Source organism: Bison bison, unplaced genomic scaffold, assembly GCF_000754665.1.
Source record: "Bison bison bison isolate TAMUID 2011002044 unplaced genomic scaffold, Bison_UMD1.0 scf7180017864238, whole genome shotgun sequence".
In the NCBI taxonomy this organism is placed as follows: Eukaryota; Metazoa; Chordata; class Mammalia; order Artiodactyla; family Bovidae; genus Bison; species Bison bison.
The window spans coordinates 1,382,503-1,395,435 of NW_011494810.1; positions in this window are offsets into that span (position 1 = coordinate 1,382,503).

Below are 12,933 nucleotides of genomic sequence, written 5' to 3' on the forward strand. Positions count from 1 at the left end.
GAGTTTAAAACTTCCCCCCTTGAATCATTTGAGAATTCACAAATTCAAAAGTTACTAGTGAAGTGAAGTTACAAGCCACAAGTTACAAGTGAAGCACCTCATTATATCTGAATATTTTTAGTGTATATTTCCTATAAGCAAGGACTACTTTTATCACCACCCCACAACCATCAAAATCATAAAATTAATACTGATGCATTACTATGAATTCTCTGACTCCATCCAGATTTCTTTAATTGTTCCAATAATGTCCTTTGGAACAAAAAGATCCAGCTTATAATCACGCCTTGTTAATTCATTTTTGCTTTTTAGTTTCCTTCAATCTAGAATAGTCCCTTAGTCCTAGAACAGTGGTTCTCAAACTTGAGCAAGTGTCTCAAACTGAACACAGCCTGCTGGGCCCCAGAGGGCTTGTTAAACACAGACTGCTAGACCCCAGATTCTGTGATTTAGTAAGGCTGAGATAGCTGAGGAGTTCCATTTCTACAAGTTCTTAGACAGATTATGTTGGTCTGGGGATCCCATTTTGAGAACTGCTGTTCTGGAACCTCTCCGTGTTAAAGTCCTCCAGCCCTAACTAATCCCTGAGAGTTAATAAGGCAGTCAATAGGCTTCTGCAAGAAGTGGAAAGTCAACACATAGTCTTGTCTTCTTAAATTTTAACAATGCTTCACACCACTAATAAGTAATTTTTTTAAAAAGAAATTACCACATGTGGTTGTCTTAGTTTCTTCTTGCTGCAGAAATCACCATAATTTGGTGGTTTAAAATGATATAAACATACTATCTTAGAGTTCTGGAGATCAAGAATTTGAAATGAGTGTCATTGGGCTAAAATCAAGGTGTCAGCAGGAGTTGCATTTTTTTCTGGAGGCTTTAGAGAAGAACCCATTCTTTTTTTTTTTCCCTAGCTTCTACAGGGTCCCCAAATTTCTTAGTTGATGGTCCCCTTCCATCTTCAAAGTCAGCAGTGGCCATGCTAGTCTTCCTAAGCTGCATCCCTCTGATACTGACTGACTCTCCTGCCTCCTTCTTTGATTTATGCCCCGTGGGCTAGTGGCTCAGACAGTAAAGTGTCTGCCTACAATGTGGGAGACCGGGTTTCGATCCTTGGGTTGGGAAGATGCTCTGGAAAAGGAAATGGCAACCCACTCCAGTACTCTTGCCTGGAAAATCCCATGGATGGAGGAGTGTGGTAAGCTACAGTCCATGGGGTCGTAAAGAGTCGGACATGACTGAGCAACTTCACTTTCACTCACAGGGGAATCTGCAGAATAACTACCTCATTTCAAGATCCTAAATATCTTCAAAATCCCTTTTACCACATGAGGTAACATATTCACAGGTTCTAGAAATTAAGATGTGGACATCTTTGGGGTCCATTTTTCTGCCTACCACAGTGGTGAAAACCACTAGCTGTCTATCAAACTCTGTTCTCTCCTGTGAGCACACAGCTAGCATAACATCTTCTAGTCCTTTTTACAGTTGGTTGACAGCACATGATCAATGTCCCTCCAAAGGGATGTGAGCAGAAATGTGTGTATCCCTTCCATGCCACATCTGTGAGAACCTCCTTTGCATGCTCTGCATGTTCCTCCCATTTTCTCTAGACCTTAGAGAATGGCAGAGCCTGTGTGCCTAAATGGTCACCAAGGAAGGGAACTGCCCACTGATCCAAACACCCATCCTGGACTGCTAAGGGTGGGTGCAAGAAATAAATTTCTATGGCCTAGAGACTATACTGTAGAGCCATTGCATTTTGAGTCTACCTGTTATAGCTCTTAGTCCTAATACTGCCCTAACAAATGAGAATATATCTTGATTTTATTCCCATGCCCATTTTTCATAAGACCTAAGTTCCTATTTCCCTAAGAAGACTGAGGTCATCTGAAATAGCCAACCACAATTTTTCACCTCTCCCCTCTAAATGTATAATAGTTACAGAGGAGGTACACTACTAAGACCTGTGATGCCTGCTTTTTGTTGTTGCTATTGTCTCTTTGAGCATACTTCCTTTCCTTTCTTGTTGCCTTTTCTAAACTAGATCCCCTTCTTCAGCTCTGCTGCCCTCCTCACCTTCTCAAGTGCTCTTGCCACTAGCTCCTTAGCTTCCCCTTTTAAACATGCTGGCTTTTACCTCAGTGCTGAGTCAGCCTTCTTTTACTCTGTTGTACCCTGAAGCTTCCCTGGTGGCTCAGATGGTAAAGAATCTCCTGCAATGCAGGAGACCCAGGTTCAATCCCTGGGTCAGGAAGATCCCCTGGAGAAGGGAATGGCTACACACTCCAGTATTTCTGCCTGGAAAATTCCATGGACAGAGGTGTTTGGGAGGCTACAGTCTGGCTGGGGGGTCCCAAAGAGTTGGACACGAATGAGTAACTAACACTTTCACCTTCACTTTTTTACCCTGAAGCTACTTCTCTTTTTGTCTGCCTCCTTGTACTTCCTTCCTAGAAATCTGGAGGTAGAAGGAAGTGGAGACTGACCTGGTTTAGAAGTTCGGAAAGATAAAATGAAGAGGCAGTGTTCAAGCTGACAGCTGAGGGCTGAGGCCTGAGGCTAAGTAGGCATTAGCCAAGCAAAGGAGGAGGGAGATAGACACACAGCTGGAAAAAGACTGAATTTGGAAGGCACACACATGATAATGGGTCAAGTACATGTGTGAAACAGGAGAATGCTCTGGGGATGGGGTGCAAGGTGGAAGTTAGGAGCTAGAGGTGGGGTAAGGAGAGGAGTTGTTAGGGAGCAAGGTGAGGCATGGAGGATGGGTGTGTGGAGGGTGTCTCCAAGGTCCTAGCTCAGACCCCAATCCTTGCCACTGCTCTGGTGTTGCCAGAAGTGTGACCTGGACCACCCTGCTCCCTGCTGTATGGCTCTAGGAAGCAGGGGGACTCAGATTTTGACTAAAGGCCTATTGTAACTTATAAAAACATCAAAGAAACCAAAAAGTTGGATGACAACTGTGGTTCCTCTTCTCCTGGCTTATTTTGCAATGGTTTTTTCACCCTAGCCACCCTGTCTCCTGCAGAGGAGAGGGCCTGTGTGTGCAGGGTTGCTAGCCAGAAAGTCCTGAATCTGATTCATTCTCTTGTGGTCCTAAGGGCCAAGCTATCCTAGGCTGCCTCACAAAGATCCCAGACATTGGAGTGGGGTGGACTGTGAGCACTACAGAGAGCTCTTGGCAAAGAACAACTCCACCCATGTCCTGCATTTAGAGATGTAAACAAACACTAGCATAGATTTTAACAGCTGAAGGCCACGTCCCCTAGGATGACTACTCCAGCCCACTGAAGTTCCTGCCTGGGAAAACTCAAAGGAATGTTATGTTTGTTCCAGTCAACATTTGAAGATAGGATCCCTGTCTCCCAGTCTCTGTAGGAGGGTAGGAGCCTCACTTCTATAAATGTCAGTTAGCAAATCCCAATGTGTCAATCACATTTTTTTATTTCTATTTCCCTGACTTTGCTCCCAACTCCTCATTTCCTCCTCCCTACTCTCTCATTCTCCCTTTAAAAGACTCAGGTTTATATAATTGAATTAGAGTTTAGTTCACACTGGACCTTCTTCCCTATTGCAACAGTTATCGAATAAAATCTATTCTAATTAAAGCACTAGTTTTAATTAGTGTCTAGCTTTATCTTTGACAGCTGGAAAGTAGTATTCCACCCACACCCACATCACCACCATTAGGATGATGATTGATGCTTTAAGTGAGACCCTAAATGAAGGCAGCTTAGACAAGATGAAAGTTGGAAACAGTAGCCCAGGGCTGCTATGGTGGCTCTGCAATCATCAGGGACTCAGGCTCCCATTATCTTGTTACTCAGCCTTCTCTTGTGCTGCTTCCTTCCCATGGGCCAAAGAGACTTCCCTAGTCCAGCCATCTGATCTGTGTTCCAGTCAACAGGAGCTTTTTGAAGGAGCATGATGTGACAGGCACACTTGGCTCAAGATATATACCACTGATCAGAACTTGACTTGAGGAAAGTCCAGAAACTGGGGTGGGGACAGCCATGTTTTGTCAGGTAGACATGACAAATACCATCTTCATGCCAGATGACGAGGCCAAATATTTTCTCCTGAGATTGAGAACTATTAGGTATGAGTGTGGAAGAGGGACTTGGTGAGGGGAGGGTGGGAAAGCAGATGAACTTCTTATGTGAGAAGGCCTGGCTCTGGACAGTACCACCGCCCCTCACCTCAGGCTCCCCTTGTACCAGAATGGCCATGGCTAGGGGTTCAGGTATGACTCCAAGGTGTAACAAGTGCTTTTGACTGAGTCACCTCACTGATTTGAGCTTCTCTTTTTAAGCAAAAAAAACTTATTTCTCAGAAATCTAGATGGAAACCTCAAATAAGGTGGAAAGTGGAGCTTCTCAGGTAGAGAATGGAAAATTGGGGTGTTGCCCGCTGGATCAGACTCTCATGAGGGATTCAAATCACCTCCAAAGAACTAGCTAGGGCAAAGACTACAAGCTATTCAGAGGGTCCAGTCTTGCCTTCTTCCATTTAGTAATCCGACCCCTCCCAACAGGTTTTGGCAGGGCATGTGCCCAGCTTCCCTTCAAGCCTCTGAACAAAGGAATATGAGCAGAAGTAAAGGAGAAACTTTCAGGTGATGTCCTTAAAAAAAAACAACAAAAAAACCCAGCTCTTAGTCCTCTGCTTCTTCTGCCCCTTCCACCTGGCTTGGAAAGGGGACAACTGGAGTGGCACTGAAGTGACATCCTGGATCCATGAGTGGATACCTTGTTTTGATGATGACAATGCCAACCTTCCAACCTTGGCACCCTATGACCTGTGGAGCAGTTCAACTATTGTTCTGTACTGTCCACCTGCCGACCTCTGTGCTATTATCTAAAAGAGAAATAGAGACCTATTTTGTTAAAGCCAATGCATTTGGGATCTTTTTGTATGGTGACTTAGACAGTTGCCTAACTAGAAAACCAAGTCTTAAAGGAGCACCGTTTGATAACCTCTGCATTACCTACTTCAAGCCGTCGGCAGCACTCACTCATGGAAGACCATTTTGCTTATGACACATGTCCCCATATGGCTTTTGCCTGCTTTTAAAGCTTTCTCAGTTCCACCCCAATGGAGGAATCTGTAGCCTGGCTGGCTGAGAGTATTCAGAAAATACTGGTTTGTCCAATTAGCCAGATGCGAATTTATGAACTGACACAGGAACATAAAGCAAATTAATAGAAAATATGATTTCTGTTTCTTTTCCTCCTCCCATCATTTCCTGCTAGCTTTCACCTTTTCTTTATTCTTATTACTCTTTCTCACTTCTTTTGCCTTGGTTTTTCTCTGGAGTGCCTAAGTAAGTTGTTCAAACATGTGCCATTCCATGGGTTATCAGTGATGGCTCATGGAAAAGTAGGAAGGCAAAGCATCCAAGACACAGCTGACTGCTGGCAACTCAAGCGCCAGGAAATGGTGAAGCCACATAAGAACCAGTAGGAAATTTTCTTCTTGTTGAAGGAGAATGAAAAGGGTGGAGAGTCACCTGCATAAAAAGCATCAGTAAGGGACTTCCCTGGCAGTTCAGTGGTTGTGTGTGTGTGTGAGTTGCTCAGTCGTGTCTGACTCTTTGCGACCCCATGGACTGAAGCTCCAATTCTTTGGCTATCTGATGTGAAGATCTGACTCATTAGAAAAGACCCTGGTTCTGGGAAAGATTGAAGGCAGGAAGAAATGGCATCACCAACACGATGGACATGAGTTTGAGCAAGCTGCAGGAGCTGATGATGGACAGGGAAGCCTGGTGTGCTGCAGTCCACGGGGTCACAAAGAGTTGGACATGACTAGACTTGTGCCTGACAAATGGTGGCAATTATTCAGTTTTCAACTTGAAAAAAAGCTTCACTGAACACTACATATCAGTATTTTTACTGATGTATTTTTATTTTTTTGGCTATGCCACATAGCACGTGGGATCTTGTCAACCAGGGTTCAAACCCCTGCCCCCTGCGTTGAGATTGTGGAATCCTAACCACTGAACTGTGGAGAAGGAAATGGCAACCCACTCCAGTATTCTTGCCTGGAGAATCCCATGGACAGAGAAGCCTGGCAGGCTACTACAGTCCATGGGGTCGCAAGAGTCAGACACGACTTAATGACTAAACCACCACCATAAAGTGTTAAAAACTGGCCTTGGAAGATGTGTTTAATTTCATGTGTCAGCTTGGTTGAGCCATGGTCTCCAGATATCTGGTTAAACATTATTTTGGATGTTTCTGTTAGTCTTTTGGATGAGGTTTACATTTAAATGGATTGACTTTGAGTAAAGCACATTGCCCTCCATAATATGAGTGGTCTTGTCCAATCAGTTGAAGGCCTACAGAGAACAGAAAGACTAACCTCCTCTGAGCTAGAAGGAGCTGTGCCAGTTATGAGCCTTTGGACTCAAACTGCAACTTTTCTCTGCAGCTCTCCAGCCTGCTGGCCCACCCTGCTGATTCTGGACTGGCCAACCTCCAAAACTACATGAGCCAATTCCTTAAAAATCAATCTCTCACTCCCTTTCCTTTTCTCCTCTTCCCTCCTCTTCTTCCTCCTCCCACTGCCCCCTCCTCTTCCTTCTTTCCCTTACTGTTCTCCTTTCTCCTCCTGTTCTTCTTCTCTCTAAGAAGATAGGTAGACAGACAGACAGACACATCTTCTTTATTCTGTCTCTCTGGAAAAGCCCAACTAATATGAGGAGGAGAGAGAATTATAAAATGGAGGGAAGAAAACAGTGTTCTCAGAAATGAATGGTAGTAGACAGCAATGGCAACCCACTCCAGTACTCTTGCCTGGAAAATCCCATGGACGGAGGAGCCTGGTAGGCTGCAGTCCATGGGGTCGCTAAGGGTCGGACACGACAGAGCATCTTCACTTTCACTTTTCACTTTCATGCATTGGAGAAGGAAATGGCAACCCACTCCAGTGTTCCTGCCTGGAGAATCCCAGGGACAGGGGACCCTGGTGGGCTGCCGTCTATGGAGTCGCAGAGTCAGACACGACTGAAGTGACTTAGCAGCAGCAGCAGCAGCAGACTGCAACTGAAAAGAACCAAAGATAGTAAAGGAAGCCGATTTACTGCTGTATGCTGCTCTGAACTCTTTCCCACCACCTTCAGGGATTACTCTGAAGGAGGCAACATACATTAGTCTCTTTCTTATTTTTGCTGATTGTTACTTCCTCCAAGCCTTAGCACAATGCTTGGCACAGAGAAGACACTCAGTAGATACTTGTTGAATGAATGGATAGTGTACTAAATAACTATGGTTCTAAGATGCCATAACAGGGGGGCAAAAATCCAGCAGTGTAAATGACATATGTGTAACAGTCCAGAGGTAGGACTGGAAGGACAACTGTGCCATCTGCCTCTGGGCTGGGTGACTGCTGCAATCCCACCATGCCCTCCAGGTAATGGGCAGGGGGAAGACAGGGCATGCCTAATCCTTACAAGGGCAAGGCCTGAAGGTTGTACACATTGCTCCCCCTCACATCCCACTGGCCATAACTTAGTTGCAAGGATGCGCCAAGCTGCAAAGAAGACTGAGGTCAACTGAATTATCTGCCTGCAATTCTTCCTCTTCTCCCTGCCCTTAGCAAGTTTCACCAGGATGGAGAGTACTTCCCTATCCCATTGATTTTGGGATCCATATGGATCCCAAAATCAACCAGGGCGATATTGGCAGAAGCGACAGTATGTTAGTTCTAAGCCAAGGCCATGTGTTTCTGCTCACCCTACCAACACAGCTGCCACCCTACATGGAGAAGAGCCTGCCCAAGTAGCCATTGGTCCAGAGAACAAGAGACAAGTGGAGCAGCCCTAAACCAGTGCATAGCCTAAAGCAGAGCTGCCTTTGCTGGCCTGAAAGAAACATCAATGGCTTTTTTTTTGAGATTTTTGGTCACTTGCTATGCAGCATTAATGCAGCAGAAACCTAATGCAGTGGCTATGGACTCAGCCTTAACTGAGGAGTTCTGCTGTTCAGTAGGGGAAAATGCACATTCGTATACTACAAGCATTCTATGGGTATAAGAAGGGCCCCTTCCTGGATAAAGCAGAGATAACCCAACCTGTGGGGGACTCCTTTATGAGTCCAGAGCATTGTCAAGCCAGTTTAGTTAGCACGAATATAATGTAAGGGTGCATGGCTTCCTGGCACTGTCTTGGGTGGAAGCGCTGAAGATCAGCTGACCTGGAGCCAGTCACCTTGATGAGAGCAGAAGGGGGTATGGGAGTAGCAACTGTGTTTGGAATGGAGGCATCTGGGGAATAAAGTGCAAGCTGTGGGTTAGAGGAATGATAATAATAGAAAGCTCTCTGAAAATCAATTAAAATAGCTACAACAACAACAACAAGCTTGGAAAGTTTTCCCCATGAGTCAGGAAGTAGTTTTAGTAATAGAAGCCTGAAATAACTGTATATTATCATATTTAAAAGTTATTTAGTGTCTGCTGCTGCTAAGTCGCTTCAGTTGTGTCCGACTCTGTGCAACCCCATAGATGGCAGCCCACCAGGCTCCCCTGTCCCCGGGATTCTCCAGGGAAGAACACTGGAGTGGGTTGCCATTTCCTTCTCCAATGCATGAAAGTGGAAAGTGAAAGTGAAAATGAAGTCGCTCAGTCGTGTCCGACTCTTTGTGACCCCATGGACTGCAGCCTACCAGACTCCTCCATCCATGGGATTTTCCAGGCAACAGGACTGGAGTGGGGTGCCATCGCCTTCTCCTGTTTAGTGTCTACCTGTTGCTAATACAGCTATAGAGAATGAAGCCATTCCTATCTGAATCCTAAACAAGATTTGTAATGCATGGGAAAGATAACTGATGCCTCGACCAGATTAATCAAAATTTACTTCTAAAAAAAACATTTTCTCCATGGTGCCTCAGTGCCTGAATATTCAGTTTGCACACCAAAAAGATTTTCGAAGGAAGAGACTCTCTGTGCTACTTGCTGGTTTGACAAATTCTTCTTTGTCAACAAGAATTTAGATGTACAACAATGGTATCAAATTCTTTCTACGTGGGAAATTGCTAGACACCTGCTAGAGCTAAATAACTTTTGAAAGCACAGCAATTTGGGAGTGAACACATATTTTGAAGGGCTTCCCTGATAGCTTAATTGGTAAAGAATCTGCCTTAAATGCAGGAGACCCCAGTTCGATTTCTGGGTTGGGAAGATCCACTGGAGAAGGGATAGGCTACACACTCCAGTTTTCTTGGGTTTCCCTATGGCTTATCTGGTAAAGAATCCACCCACAATGTGGAGACCTGGGTTTGATCCCTGGGTTAGGCAGATCCCCTGTAGAAGGGAAAGGCTACCCACTCCAGTATTCTGGCCTGGAGAATTCCATGGACTCTATAGGCCATGGGGTCCAAAGAGTTGGACACGACTGAGCTACTTTCACATACATTTTGAGGGAAGTGGATTAACCCCTGATAAAGTATTGACTGCCTTTTGGAGACCAATTGAGGAAAATAAAAAACAGTTTAAAACATTTCTTCAAGTATGAATGTATCCTGAATTTTACCTAGATTTTTTTCTGACAATTTAAAAACACTTTAAGTTTTATTGTGAAAATTTTAAAAGATTTTATGTTGAAAGAACCACGAAGGCCTTCCCTCTAAACAGAATGGTTAATATTTTACATTTGCTCTCTCTTCCCTGCCCCCACCACACATACACTGACATACATAAATTTTGAAACTAAGTTGTCAATATGACATCATGATCCTTAAATATTTCAGCATGAATCTCTAAATAAAGACAATTACCTATATAAACACAATGTCACTATCACACCTAAGAAAAGTAATAATCATCCTACAATCACAACTAATATCCAGATCAGATCAGATCAGTCACTCAGTCGTGTCTGACTCTTTGCGACCCCGTGCATCGCAGCACGCCAGGCCTCCCTGTCCATCACCAACTCCCGGAGTTCACTCAGACTCACGTCCATCGAGTCAGTGATGCCATCCAGCCATCTCATCCTCTGTCGTCCCCTTCTCCTCCTGCCCTCAATCCCTCCCAGCATCAGAGTCTTTTCCAATGAGTCAACTCTTTGCATGAGGTGGCCAAAGTACTGGACTTTCAGCTTGAGCATCATTCCTTCCAAAGAAATCCCAGGGCTGATCTCCTTCAGAATGGACTGGTTGGATCTCCTTGCACTCCAAGGGACTCTCAAGGGTCTTTTCCAACACCACAGTTCAAAAGCATCAATTCTTTGGCGCTCAGCTTTCTTCACAGTCCAACTCTCACATCCATACATGACCCAGGAAAAACCATAGCCTTGACTAGACGAACCTTTGTTGGCAAAGTAATGTCTCTGCTTTTGAATATGCTATCTAGGTTGGTCATAACTTTCCTTCCAAGGAGTAAGCGTCTTTTAATTTCATGGCTGCAGTCACCATCTGTAGTGATTTTGGAGCCCCCCAAAATAAAGTCTGACACTGTTTCCACTGTTTCCCCATCTATTTCCCATGAAGTGGTGGGACCGGATGCCATGATCTTCGTTTTCTGAATGTTGAGCTTTAAGCCAACTTTTTCACTCTCCACTTCACTTTCATCAAGAGGCTTTTGAGTTCCTCTTCACTTTCTGCCATAAGGGTGGTGTCATCTGCATATCAGGTTATTGATATTTCTCCTGGCAATCTTGATTCCAGCTTGTGTTTCTTCCAGTCCAGCGTTTCTCATGATGTACTCTGCATATAAGTTAAATAAACAGAGTGACGATATACAGCCTTGACACACTCCTTTTCCTATTTGGACCAGTCTGTTGTTCCATGCCCAGTTCTAACTGTTGCTTCCTGACCTGCATACAGATTTCTCAAGAGGCAGATCAGGTGGTCTGGTATTCCCATCTCTTGAAGAATTTTCCACACTTTAAATTTTTTAAATTGTCCCCTGAAGATTTCTATGCAGTTTCCCCCACGATCTAATCAAGGTTTGTGAAGTCTTTCTGGAGGTTAACCTGGAAAATCTCCCCCATCTTAACTTCTGTTTGGTTTTGACTTACAACATTGACTGTTGAAGAGTCCAGGCCAGGGGATTTATAGAGTTGTACATTCTTAATGTGTCTGCTTTCTTCCTGATGGTGTTCTTTAACTTTTAAGCCTAGAAAAGAAAGTTAAGTTGCTCAGTTGTGTCCCACTCTTTGCGACCCCATGGACTATAGCCTACCAGGCTCCTCTGTCCATGGGATTTTCCAGGCAAGGATACTGGAGTGGGTTGCCATTTCCTTCTCCAGGGGATCTTCCCAACCCAGGGATCAAACCCAGGGATCAAACCCAGGTCTCCCGCATTGTAGTCAGACTCTTTACCATCTGAGCCACCAGGGAAGCCTATGTTGCCCTTAAAATGGAAATTAGATCTGGAAGCTTGATTCGTTTGGGGTTAAACATTGTTTGCAAGAATGCTTCAGAGCATTCTGAAGAGTTCCACCTCATGAAGGTTCATCTTCATTCATTTTATGAAGAGGTCCATATCTTGGGTTTTTCCACTACTGGTGACCCTAATGGTGACTGGGTGGAGATGGTGACTGCCATACCTCCACAGAGAAGCACCTGCCTGGGAACAAAGACTGAGGCAAAGTTTACATGCTAGTGTTTTATAATGAGTACAATCTCATGCGAGCAAAAAAAGGGAAGGGTAAGAATTGAGGCAGAAAAGGAGGGAAACAAATAAAAAGTGATTTATTGCTGAGCTGCCAATGACTTCACAAGTGGCCTGCTTGTCACTTTGTCATGTGGGACATCTTTGGAGTTGCTGCGTGACACCATCACATCCTGGAGGACTCATCTGGGGAATCAACACTCCTATGGGGTGTTGATGCATTTGTACGTCTCGGCTGTGTTACCAGGTGCCTCTGGGCAGCTACTGGAAAAACCAGGGCCTCCATGGGTCCCACTGCTTTGGACCCAGGCATGGGAGCTGCTGCAGCTTTGACTCTGGTAGGTGTAATGACAGCCATGTCAAAGCAGGGACATCTGTCGTAGGAGGTGAGGTGACAAGGTGGAGGCTGGAGCTTTACAACTGTCACTGGGCCACTTTACCCAGCAGTCTGGGCAAGTGGGTCCCCAGGGACAGGCAAGGCCACATGCATATGTGTGTGGGGGCATACATTGCATCGGGTATCAAAGGAACAACTTTCCCTTTGAAATTAGTAATGATCTGTCAAGTGGTACTCCGCCCCTGTGGGAATAACCTATTGCCCAACTACCTTTCCTGTAGTGATTGTAGTACCATTTGATTATCCTTGCCTGTGGCAGTTATTTTATTGGGAAATGCAAAATAAGGGGACTAGGTAGGCTCATTGTCACTAGAATATAATTTTTAGGATCCTTCAGGAGCACAACTATTTCATATGTATATGTATGGAGAGCAAGGAGGTGGAATATGAATTATATGAGTTTATATTGTTATTGGTATTTAACAGTGTTTTTCTTAAATTCTCCTTTATTTTTCCCCTCTTATACTGGACATTCCTCTTTTCCAATAATATGTATGTGCAGTCAGAATAAGAGTGTTTCAGTTCAGATCAGTTCAGTTGCTCAGTCGTGTCCAACTCTTTGCAACCCCATGAATTGCAGCATGCCAGGCCTCCCTGTCCATCACTAACTCCCAGAGTTCATTCAAACTCACGTCCATCGAGTCAGTGATCCCATCCAACCATCTCATCCTCTGTCATCCCCTTCTCCTCCTGCCTCCAATCCCTCCCAGCATCAGAGTCTTTTCCAATGAGTCAACTCTTTGCATGAGGTGGCCAAAGTACTGGACTTTCAGCTTGAGCATCATTCCTTCCAAAGAAATCCCAGGGCTGATCTCCTTCAGAATGGACTGGTTGGATCTCCTTGCAGTCCAAGGGACTCTCAAGAGTCTTCTCCAACACCACAGTTCAAAAGCATCAATTCTTCGGTGCTCAGCCTTCTTCAC